The following is an 11,402-nucleotide window of genomic DNA, read 5'->3' on the forward strand; positions in this document are numbered from 1 at the left end:
AATCAAGTTTTTAATCCTCTAAATAACATTAGGATTTGTGCTAGTATCTTTAAAATATTACTCAGACCAGGGCAGCAGGGATTGGGGGTAGGGTTTCTATTATTTGTGCTGCCTGACTAATTCTGGAGACTTGGACCCAGACTTTGGTGGGTTGAATCCAAAGGTCCAGAGGCTTTGTGTTCTCCAAGAGGGCAGGCAGCAGAGCCCATGTGTTCTTTAACTAACTGTGTCTTTCTGTTTGCAATGGCAATGGGAAACAGGGAAAATTCATAATAATTCTTACAATGATTATGTGCTGCGATCTTTAGCCGGAATGATCCCTTGCAATGAAAAGCTGATACTATCATGCCTTTGCTTACATCCCTTCAGTGGCTTGTTTTCCTTGGAGCCTGTAAAATCAAAGTCCAAATCCTTCCCGTGACTTAGAATGGTCACAGTCTGTCTCTTGTCCTCCCTACTCTAGTGTCCCCATATCGTCCGCAGATCTCAGAATATGTCATGCCTTCTCCAGTCTCAGGGTCTTTGCACAGGAAGTTCCCATGTGATAAAATGCTTTTCCCCTTTCTTTTCACCTTTATAGCCTCTACTTATCTTCCTGTTTTACGCTATAGTCTCTGTCAGAGAAGACTTTCTCAAATCCTCTAAACAAGTCAGGTCATTTCACCCTGTACAGTGCGATTATACAGTGTGATAGGACTAGGGTAGGAAACTGGACGGCATGGAGACTTCTGTGTTAAAACACAGGAGAAACCTTAACAGTAAAACCTCAAGCTTCCAGAGCATGTCGGCGGGAGGCACTTAACCGCGGAACCCAACATCCCCGGGTGCCGTTTTCCAGCCGGAGTCGGGGTCAGAGCTAGCCTTTCCTACTGTGCAGGCTCAATGCTACTTACCGATAATGGAAGCAACGTGGCTCTTGTGTGTGGCGGCGGCGGTCGTGGCGTGGCGCTTCCTCTGGGTTTGGGACTCCTCAGAACGAGTGAAGAGTCGGGAGCAGGGAGGACGGCTGGGAGCCGAAAGCCGGACCCTCCTGGCCATAGCGCACCCTGACGATGAAGCCATGTTTTTTGCTCCCACAGTGCTAGGCTCGGCCGGCCTAAGGCACTGGGTGTGCCTGCTCTGCTTCTCTGCAGGTAGGAGGCCATAGGAGGGGCGATGGGAGCCGGGGCTGTGAAAGGGATTTAAGTGCCAACCGATCTCAGTCGCCTTCTTCTCGAGTTTTCCATAGGGAGCTAAGTGAATACACCGAAGGTCTTACACAATCATAGCTGTTACACAGAGAATGTGGTTTCGTTTTTGCTTGCTCCCTCTTGGGGAAACTAGCTGCCTCTTTATGTACTGCCCTATGGAGAGGCACACATGTCAAGAAACTGAGGGAATGCCTTCCAGCCAACAGCCAGCCAGGAACTAAGGTGCTCAGTACAGCAGCCTCCACAAGACTGAATAATGCCAACAGCTATGATTGTGCTTGGAAGAAGATCACCATTTAGTTGAACCTTCAGATGAGACTGCAGCCCTGACCAGCAAACAGATTGCAGCCTGTGGAAAGACCTTAAGGCAGAGGCACCCAACTGAACCACCCAAGGGCTCTGACTTACAGAAACTGTGAGCAGTAAGTGCCTATTTTTTTAAACCACTACACTTTGGGGATGGATTGTTACACAGCTATTGATAACTAATAGAGTTTGTTATGTTAGTATTTTAGTCTGCTTTTTTGGCTGCAAGATAAAACTAACCCCTTCACATAAACAGTTAGATTTCAACTCTACAGGTTCAGTTTTGACTTTATAGTTAGCTACTAATGAATCTACACATAAACAGTCAGGTTCCCCTAACATAGAAGAGAGGCCTACTATGTACAGGATTATGAATTGTGAATCTCTAGGTATAAAGACTTTGTCTCATTCATCTCTGTACCCCAGGGCCTAGACCAAGCTTTATCCTATCATAGCTATTTAATATCTATGGGTCGATTTAAATGATCTAGTTACCGGATAGCTATTATGACCCATGTTTTACTGATAAAATAAGAGAAGTACCTAGAGCTTAAGTGATTCAGAGAAGGTCATGTGAGTGGAGTCAGGGCTTTCACCCAAATTCTCAGGCTACCGTCTGTGTATCCCAGAGCTTCCATAGTGGGTAAAATAACCCATTACAGACTAGAATGGCAATGTTTTCCTTCCATCACAACATACTAGCTCAAAATAAGCAGGTGGCCTTTTTTTTTTTTTAAAGAAAAACAATGTTTTATTAAAGGATTGTATTCCAAAAAGGCTTTGTTACTTTTTTTGCCTTTAAGTATAGTGAAATGGCCTCTACCTTATTTCGAATGGATTTCTGGGATAAAGTTCTTCAGTGATAACATGTTTGAAGCAAGTAACAATTAAGTTATCTTAGTCCTCACTAATAATGTTCATGGAGGAATTGGTGTTTCTTTCTGAGTTAATAAGAAACATTTGCAGCCAAACCATAGGACTCTGAAGATAAAGCAATTGGCAAGAAATGGTATGTTTAAATACCAGAAAATAGCCCATATCCAAACAGGTGTGCGATAAAACAGTACAAATAAACTGCTCTGTATGCAGTTTAGCCCAAGCAGAATTGTGTAGGAAACTTTCCTCCTATTCTGGAAAAAATATAACCAAACCAGGCCGCTTGTATCCTCCTTAGACTGCACAGCTGGAAAAACAGTTCTTGTTCAAACAGCCGAAAGTAAAAGTTGTTTTAATTTTTTTTTAATGGCCAGATAAACAAAACCTTGCTAGAGGAATGACTATACTTGTGCAAATATGGCCTTGAGCTAGCATCTTGTGAAAACTCACCTCTTTTCAACCTTTAAGAAATATGCCTGCTTCTTTGAATTCGCAATGGTTACTTAATGTTGTGTTAGGATATTTTTTAAAAATGTTTCTGTTGGTACAGTTGTCTTAACCATCTGGGCACTTGACTTAGGGCATTAAGAATATAGATGCCGGCCGGGCGCGGTGGCTCAAGCCTGTAATCCTAGCACTTTGGGAGGCCGAGACGGGTGGATCACGAGGTGAGGAGATCGAGACCATCCTGGCTAACACTGTAAAACCCCGTCTCTGCTAAAAAATACAAAAAAAAAAAAACTAGCCGGGCGAGGTGGCGGGCGCCTGTAGTCCCAGCTACTTGGGAGGCTGAGGCAGGAGAATGGCGTAAACCCGGGAGGCGGAGCTTGCAGTGAGCTGAGATCTGGCCACTGCACTCCAGCCCGGGCGACAGAGCGAGACTCCGTCTCAAAAAAAAAAAAAAAAACCAAAAAAAAGAATATAGATGCCTAAAAGAAGTGCTTGGTTTCTGTAAGATCTGCTATGTGCACAGGAAACATGGTTTAGAGCTCAAAGGGGTTACAAAAACTGTCCATCTTTTTATGCCATTTCTTTATGGCCAGAAACAAAGGTAAGACAAGAGGTTGGTCCATGCCAGAAAGTCTGAAAGTATGTGGGTTAAATGTTCCAACTGGGCTGTTTGGTGTTTGGGATCATTTGTTCTTTGCCAACCTGTGCCTAGGAGGGAAAAAAGCAAAAACAATGGAGACATACCGTAAGGTTCCTGGAGATATCTGGTATTTGACATGCCTCAGTGGTGAGGAGCATTTATGGTGTAGTGAAAAGTAAGTGGTCCTCTGCATTCCACAGTCCAAACTCTGGCTAAATCTGACTAATAGGACAATTACTGCTTCTGAGCCTCAGTTTTCCATCTCTAAAATGGCCTTCTATACACAGTTATGAGACTATATGCAAATATATAACTTGTTAGAGGCAATAACACGTGAAGATTACATGTAGTAATACACATGTAATAACATAAATTATCTTATGACGATTACATGTAGTAGCATGCAGCAGCTGTCACACACTGTGTGCTCCATAGATGGTGTCTTTTATTTGAACGGTTGTTGCTGCTGTCCTCAAGGAGTTTCTCTTTTGAATACATCCCTCCCTCAACACACACATGCCTAGATCTTTCTGTCTTTGCCCTGGAATGATTATCTATAGATACTGTGTGCAAAGTGAAATTATACCAAGTGCTATAGAAATAAAAATAGAGGTCACTTGGTGTGGAAGTTAGGAGCATAGGTTCTGGGCCGGGTACAGTGGCTCATGCCTGTAATCGCAGAACTTTGGGAGGCCAGGGCAGAAGGATAGTTTGAGCTCAGGAGTTAAAGACCAGCCTGGACAACATGGCAAAACCCTGTCTCCACACACACACACACACACACAAAGCTAGCTGGGCAGCTGGGCAGGGTGATGTATGCTTATAGTCCCAGTCACTTGGGCGGCTGAGGTGGGAGAATCACTTGAGCCCAGGAAGTCAAGGCTTAAGTGAGCTCTGGTAAGTGCATTAGGTTGGTGCAAAGTTCATTGCAGTTTCAGGCTCTAGTTTTAAATGGCAAAGACCGCAATTACTTTTGTACCAACATAATACCACTGAACTCCAGCCTGGGTGACGAAGTAAGACCCTGTCTCAAAAAAAAAAAAAAAAAGTGTAGATTCTAAGCTCAGGCCTGCTTGAAATTCTGGCTCAATTTCTTTCTATCCAGGTAGCCTTGTTGAGTCTCAATTTCCCTGTCTATAAAATGACAATAATAGCAGTATATTCTTTATTCCGTTTAAAATGAAGAGCTCAAGTGCTAGTGTGTACTCACGTGCTTTCTTTGCGAGTTCAAGCACTCAGACTTCAAATGGTATCTTCTGGAGCTTCTTAAGAAGCTGGATTCTGTCCTCTTCCTCATTTGTCACTCTGCTGGCTGCTCCAGGTCATTCCAATCTATAAATAACCATTTCAGAGCCAGACATCACTGACTAATATCTCAATCTCTAGGAACAAAGATTTTGACTTGTGTCACACTCAGTGGTTGAGAATGATTGTAACCCAATTCCGGCTACATCCAGAATGAGATGGAAATCCAGCACTCTACTTGGGAGTGGGATTTTCTCTAAGAAACTATGGTGGATCAGGATAAAAGTTCTCTTTTCTGTTATTCATAAAGGGCAGGGAAAGAGAGTCAGAGTTAAGGCTTATGGTGTCGCAAGAATGTTTAGTATCATTTTAAGGATCTCTCTCATTCTCTCTGTTTCTTGCTCTCACTCTTGTTCTCGCTCTTGCTGTTTCTCTTCCCTTTCCCTCCCTGTGGCAAATATTATAAATAGGCCTCCTTCTTATCTGATCCTCCCCTAAATGTTTTTCATTTGAAAACCACAGTTAATTTTAGATAAATGTGGGAGATAATCTCAAATTTGTGTGTAATACAGGCCCTAGTTCTAAGAAAAACATGACATGTCTGGAAGACCTTGTTTTGGCCTTTGTTCCTCTGCTAGTACCACAGCCAACATCTCTGACTTCCCGCCCTTTATGTGAGACTAGGTTGTATCTTAAGTCTCCTAACCCCCTTTTCCAGAAGCAGAGAAACTGCCACCTTCTGAAGGGCTCCTTTCTAATCCAATAGTTTCCCAGGAAAGATTTTAAAGCTGGAAAGGGGCTCAGGGGAGTGAGGGGTGAGTTCACCAACACTGCCCGCCTGAGCAATTTGCAGGACGAAGTGGCCTCTGTCTTCTGATTCTCACAGGCCAGGCCCCTTCCAGATCCATGCGTAGATAACTGCAGTCGTAAATGTTGTGCAAAGGCTGCTGTACAACCCTTTTAAATAAGAGGCTGTTTTTCAGAACCTGGGCCACATTTGTCCTGGCCTGAGTTAAGAGGTAAAGAACAGTCCAATTGTGAGCTTGGATGGAAAAAAATATATTTGAAGTTTTTTCTGCTAACAAGGTATGCAGAAGACTCAAATTCCAGTAAACGAAGGTTAAAGACGGGCTGATTTGCAGAATACGGTCATCACCCCCACCCCTTAATTTTTCCATAAAGCGCCATAAAAAGCCACTGCACTAACAAACATTTTGGAAAGGGAACAAGCTCCAGGCCAAGAAGCCACAAGTTTAAATGGGGGGAAATCTGAACCCTGAGGCACAGTTTCCTGAGCAGAGTCATTACTCAAGAAGGGATCAGGCATTAACAGAACTATCCCAACCCAGCACCAAAGCTAAGGCTTCTCTGGGTGCCCTGGGACAGTGCTGGTCTGGAGAAGAGTGCCAGTGTCCCTCACCGGAGTTACACCCTTCACCTTGACTTACAATGTGAAATGAGAGCATGTCTCTAAGACTCCTCTTACACCTGAAAAACACCTGAAGAAAAACGTCTTGTTTTATTTAAAAGATGAAAAGAAAACGCAATGCAATGCAAATGCAAAAAAAACAAAACAAACAAACAAAAAAAAACTCCAGCTGGACATGTTTTAAAAAATTTATTGTTGTGGAACACAGAAAAATTAATGCTAAAATGGATACAGAAGAGTAAAGTCCCCCAAGAGAGCTAGGCCAACTGTGAAGAAGAGGAATATGGAGGAGGGGCTTATCCTACAAAATGTTGACCTCCTACAAAATCATCATCGTAAACTTGGTCTGCTTCTGGCTTGAGAACAGAGACCAGTGAACAGAATAGAGGCCTAGGAGACAGGCCTCTTTATAAATGAGGACTTGAAATATGTTTAACATGGTTTAAAAATCATAGGGAATGGTTAGATTATTTAGTAGATGGTATTGAGAAACTGGTTCACCATATGGAGAAGAATAACATCTATTTTTTTTCTTTCTTTTTTTTTTTGAGACGGAGTCTCGCTCTGTCGCCCAGGCTGGAGTGTAGTGGTGCTATCTCGGCTCACTGCAAGCTCCACCTCCCAGGTTCACGCCATTCTTCTGCCTCAGTCTCCCGAGTAGCTGGGACTACAGGCGCCTGCCACCAGGCGCCTGCCACCACGCCCGGCTAATTTTTTTGTATTTTTAGTAGAGACGGGGTTTCACCGTGTTAGCCAGGATGGTCTCGATCTCCTGAACTGTGACCTGCCCACCTCGGGCTCCCAAAGTGCTGGGATTACAGGTGTGAGCCACTGCGCCCGGCCCAATAACATCTTTATTTCTATAGTACACAAAGGTGGACTCCAGATGCATATGATATCCAGTATGAGAGGAAAGCTTATATGGTTAACAAAAGAAAATTTAGAAGAGTGTTTTTACAATGTAGAGGTGGGGAGAAACTTTCTAAAGAAGACCTAAAATTACCAAATATAAAGCAAAAAAAAAAAAAAAAATGAGGTGTTCGATGACACAAAAGTTGAGGATTTCTTTTTAATGAAAAATTGTAAAGACGAAGCTAAAAATTGAAACACAATATGTGCAACATTTACAACTGACTAACAACCAATATAGGATATATGAGGGTAACCTGTAAGTTAACAAGAAAAGGATCATAAAATCCATCAGAAATGGGGCAAAGGGCTGGGTATGGCAGTTCATACCTGCAATCCTAGCACTTCAGGAGGCCAAGGTGGGAGGATTACTTGAGGCCAGGAGGTCAGGATCAGCCTGAGCTACATAGTGAGATCCAGTCTCTACAAAAATAAAAATAAAAAGATTAGCCAGGTGTAGTGGTGTGCACCTCTAGTCGTAGCTACTTGAGGAGGCTGAGGTTGGAGGATCGCTTGAGCCCAGGAGTTCAAGGCTACAGTGAACTAGCATCACACCATACACTCCAGCCAGGGCAGAGTAAAACCCTTTCTCTTTAAAACAAAACAAAACAAAACAAAAAAAGGGCTGGGCTTGATGGCTCCCACCTGTACTCCCAGGCTGAGGCAGGCGGATCACCTGAGGTCAGGAGTTTGAGATCAGCCTGGCCAACCTGGTGAAATCCCATCTCTACTAAAAATACAAAAATTATCTGGGTGTGGTTGTGGGTGCCTGTAGTCCCAGCTACTCAGGAGGCTGAGGCAGGAGAACTGCCTGAACCCGGGAGGCGGAGGTTGGAGTGAGCCAGGATCACACCACTGCACTCCAGCCTGGGCGTCAGAGTAAGAATCCGTCTCAAAAATAAAAATAAAAGTGAAAAAAGAAACAAATAAGCAAAAATAAACAGAGGCAAAGAATATGACAGGTAAATCACAGAAGTAAAAATCCAAATGGTTCACATAATAATACAAAGCTCAAAATCAGGGAAAAGCAAACCAAATTCAATGAGTTATAAGTTTATACTCATCAGATTGGTAAAAATGGGAAAGCTGGATGATACCAGGTCTAAGATGTGAGAACACATGACTCTTCACGTCTAGTTCTTAGGATTATAGAAGTGAAACTGATCTAAAGAATAAACTCACAAAAATTGAGCATCTATGTATGTTAGAATCAGTAGTTCCCTTTCAGAATATCCCAAAGAATCCTCACTTGGGTCCAGAAGAGGGAATCTAAGAGGATTTCATGCAGCCAAGACCTGTGATTGCTGGACCAGAGAGGCAACCAGGGGGTCCTTTGCTGCAGAAATGGGAAAGTAAATTGAAGAGGTGCCCTTTATGGATTACCATGCAGTAGTTAGAAACAATTATCTGGCATCACTAATTAGCAGTATGTGAAGTTTTTTGAAAATGCAGTACTGGGTGAAAAAATAAGAAAAGGCAAGCAATCAGGGTTGCTTGGAGAATTAAATGGCAATAAAACCTTTGATGTAGCAACTGGCACAAAGAAGACTTTAGATTCTATCCACAGGTAGGTGGGGAATTAAAAGCATCAGTCTACCCTGACAAAAGACTCAAGACCGTAGAGATGGGAGTGCAATTTGAAACTATTTGAAAGAGACTTTGTGGACAATCTGCTAATAAATTTTCTTTCCTGCATCCTTTCTTTCTCACTGGGTAGTGGAATCTAGACTTTCACAAGAAAGAAAACTCAGAACATGAAACACTGCATGTGTTTCATGCTAACAGTCTAACGGTCTGGCTAACAGTCTACCTGTTCTGGTGTTCCTTAGGAGATTCGAGAATTGCCCTAGCCAGGTGCTGCATTTGCTAAAGTTGATTCTAAGGAGTTTGTTTATGTGGGTTCAGAATTCTTCACTGTCTCCCTTGACTCCCCCATATGTAGTCTGTGCTAAGTGACCATGGATGGAATTGTACTGAAAGTTCTTTCACCGTGGTTTGTTTAACAAAATCTACTGAGTAACACTGCATACAGGGTGTGGAGAAGCCAAATGTGATTGGATAGAATGATATTTTTTCCCTTTCTTCTTCTTACCACATATATACTTTTAGGAGTACCCATTATTGCTAATATCTGCTACCAAAATGTCGGTGACCAAACTGTAGAAATGAAGAAGGAAAACAGACAGCCTGTCTAACATTGTTGCTCTGAAAATCCCAAGAGATGAGATTGCATCTCTAAGCAGGAGGCCAGGGAGTCCTCTCTTAGTGCAGGAGGCGGCAGGATATTTTTACTGCATTTGCGATCAGGGGTCACAGAGAGGGGCAAGGAGCTGGATTCCAAGAATGGAATAGAATCTAGCTCTCTCCGAAGGAAATCCAGGGTTTGGAAAACTCCCAAGGAGCAATAATTCAACTGAACTAACCTGATGAACCGTTTTCAAATGAGTATGGAGAAATATAGTCAAACATTGAACAGCTTCCTAGAATTGAAGCAACTGGGCAAAGGTGCCTTTTATTAGACGTTTGCAGTACACCCAGAGAACCGGTTAGAGCTGTGCCAGGCTCAGCTCCATCTGGAAGAGAGAAAGACTGGATTTTATTCCCCAGTAGAAGGTTTTCTAGAGCAGTGCATACGTTTTTCACTTCCTTATAATTATTTATTCAAAACTGAAATATCAGCACATCAAAGTCAACTCCATGCATTGAGTACCAACTCTCTGCCCATCATCTGCTGGGGCTTTTCTCTATCTTATCTCATGGAATCCTCCCCAGATGCTTCAAGGAAAAGATATCACTCCCCATTTTTTAGAAGAGGAAGTCTCAGAGAGGACAGACACATTTTGAAGGACAGATAGCTTTTAAAAAGCAGATCTGGATTCAAATCCAGACAGCTGAGTTCCAAATCTGAAACTTTCTTCAACCCATACTGCCACGACCAGATCCCTCCTTCTAAGGGATGTCAGGCAGCCTAGGGGGTTCTATGAGATTTAGAAATAAAGGGATAAACTGTCCTTTCCTCACCCATTTTCAAGCAGAAATGCTAGGGGAGCAGCTGTGTATTAAAAAGGAGTTGGGGCGCAAATACTGATAATAAAGATAGTGAACTTTCATTGAGTTACCGGTCAAATATTGTGATAACTGTTTGGTCTGAACCACATTCCTATGAGCTGGCTCTATTACTGTTTCTATTTTTTTATTTGGGGGAATTAAGTTTCAAAGGTTAATTAATTATTTAAACTCAAACAACTAGTACTTCTTGGAATAGATCCTAAATTGGTCTGGTTCTCAAACCAGTGTTTTAAAACTACTACTGTAAACTGCTTTCTTGGAATATGGCAATGTGAATTAGGTGTGGCAGCTATTGTGGTGGTGGTATGGTGGTGGGAACAGCAGTGATGGTGTTGTTTTCATTGTTCTTGGTGGTGGTGATACTAATGATGATAAATAATTGGTGAAGGTGGTGGTCCTCGTAGTGGTGTGATGGTGTTGGTGGTGGTAGCAGTGGTGCTGGTGGTGGTGGTGTGGGTGGTGATAATAGTGATAATGGTGGTAGCAGTGGTTGTAGCAGTGATGGCAGTGTTGGTAGTGGTAGTGATAGCTATGGTGGTAGTGGTGGTGTGGCAGCAGGGCCAGAAGTAGTGATGGTGATGGTGGTCGTAGTGGTGGTGATGGAGATGGTGTTGGTGGGAAGTGTGGGAAGGGCATGGTGATGATGGTGTTGGTGGTGATGATGGAGGTGGGGGTGGAGTGATGGTGGTGGAGGTGGTGATAGTGGGGAGGGGGTGGGGTGATGGTGACAGTAGTGGTGATGATGATGGTGATAGTGATGGTGGTGGTGGTGGTAGTGGTAGTGATGGAGATGGTGTTGGTGGGAAGTGTGGGAAGGGCATGGTGATGATTGTGTTGGTGGTGATGGTGGAGGTGGGGATGGGGTGATGGTGGTGGAGGTGATGATAGGAGGAGGGGGTAGGGTGATGGGGTGATGGTGACAGTGGTGGTGATGGTGATAGTAGTGATGGTGATGGAGATGGTGTTGGTGGGAGGTGTGGGAAGGGCATGGTGATGATGGTGTTGGTGGTGGTGATGGTGGAGGTGGGGATGTGGTGATCGTGGTGGAGGTGCTGATGGTGGGGAGGGAGTGGTGATGGTGGCAGCAGTGGTGATGATGATGGTGATAGTAGTGGTGGTGGTGGTGGTGGTGGTGATGGGAGAGGGATGATGATCATGATGATGATGGTGGTGGTGGTAATGGTGGTGGTGGTAATGGTGGTGGTGGTGGTGGAGGCGATGGTAGGGGAGGGCATGGCAACTGTGGTGGTAGTGGTGTGGTGGTGGTGGTGGTGGTGAGGGTGGTGGT

General features: G+C 43.6%; 1 long non-coding RNA gene across 1 annotated transcript in view; it reads left to right on the forward strand.

Moving 5' to 3' along the window:
* Window positions 1-1,326: 1,326 nt before the first annotated feature.
* LOC105511930 overlaps window positions 1,327-11,402 on the forward strand; it is an 82,632-nt gene continuing 72,556 nt past the window's right edge. The window contains exons 1-2 of the long non-coding RNA XR_001001789.1: window positions 1,327-1,612; window positions 2,300-2,372. This is a non-coding gene — a long non-coding RNA (uncharacterized LOC105511930). The remainder of the gene's footprint in view (window positions 1,613-2,299; window positions 2,373-11,402) is intronic.

This window comes from Colobus angolensis, unplaced genomic scaffold (genome assembly GCF_000951035.1).
Source record: "Colobus angolensis palliatus isolate OR3802 unplaced genomic scaffold, Cang.pa_1.0 Scaffold207, whole genome shotgun sequence".
Classification (NCBI taxonomy): domain Eukaryota; kingdom Metazoa; phylum Chordata; class Mammalia; order Primates; family Cercopithecidae; genus Colobus; species Colobus angolensis.